We start from the raw sequence: 1069 nt of genomic DNA on the forward strand, positions 1-1069 counted from the left end.
AGATGCTTGAGTATAATCATAGTTATCATTCTGCACAAAATTACCTGTCATGTCATAAGAGGCTTCTTGAGGGGGATTTTGGGTGTTGATAGCTAAGACTTGCATGCCACCCATCTGTTGAGTAAGTAGATTTATTTGCTAAGACATCAGCTTGTTCTGAGCAAGAAGAGCATTAATAGCATCTACTTCCAACACACCTCTCTTCTGAGGGGTGTCAGAATTCACAGGATTCCTGTTAGAGAAGTATAAATATTGGTTGCTTGCAACCAATTCAATCAGCTTAATAGTCTCCTCCGGTGTCTTCTTCTTGTGCAATGAACCTCCTGCAGAATTGTCTAAGCACGTTTTGGACACTTCACCCAAGCCTTCATAAAATATGTCTATTTGTGTCCATTTGGAGAACATGTCTAGAGGGCATTGCCTAGTCAGTAGCTTGTATCTCTCCCAAGCTTCATACAGAGTCTCACCATCCTTCTGTCTGAAGGTCTGAACCTCCATCCTATGCTTAGTCAGCTTCTTTGGTGGGAAAAATTTTGTGAGAAACTCAGTAACCACCTTGTTCTAAGTATCCAAACTGTCCTTGGGTTGAGAATCTAGACATAGTTTTGCTCCATCCCTCAGAGCAAATGGGAAGAGCATTAGTTTGTACACATCTGGGTTCACTCCATTTGTCTTCACAGTATCACAAATCTGCAGAAAACTTGAAATGAATTGATTTGGGTCTTCGTGGGGGAGACCATGATACTAGCAGTTTTTTTGCACCAGGGTGACCAGTTGAGGCTTCAACTCGAAGTTGTTCGCAGCAATAGGAGGCACTACGATGCTTTTTCCATAAAGATCTGTGGTAGGAGAAGAGTAGGACCCAAGCACTCTCCTTTGTTGCTCATTCCCATTCGGGTTTGCCGCATTAGGATTATCAGCATTGTTAGCATTCATAGTGGATTCTGCCGCCTTGTACAATTTTTCCTGTTGTAAACGTCGCCTAAAAGTCCTTTCTGGTTCAGGATCAAAGTCTAAGAGATGTTCTTTGTCTTTGTTCCTGTGCATAAACAAACAGAAAACAAGAAAG

General features: G+C 41.9%; 1 non-coding gene across 1 annotated transcript; it reads left to right on the forward strand.

The window, feature by feature from the left end:
• Positions 1-400: 400 nt before the first annotated feature.
• On the forward strand, positions 401-506 carry LOC127739937 (small nucleolar RNA R71). The gene has a single exon (XR_008000679.1). It is a non-coding gene; the product is annotated as a small nucleolar RNA R71 (small nucleolar RNA).
• Positions 507-1069: the final 563 nt, after the last annotated feature.

Source organism: Arachis duranensis, chromosome 6, assembly GCF_000817695.3.
Source record: "Arachis duranensis cultivar V14167 chromosome 6, aradu.V14167.gnm2.J7QH, whole genome shotgun sequence".
Classification (NCBI taxonomy): domain Eukaryota; kingdom Viridiplantae; phylum Streptophyta; class Magnoliopsida; order Fabales; family Fabaceae; genus Arachis; species Arachis duranensis.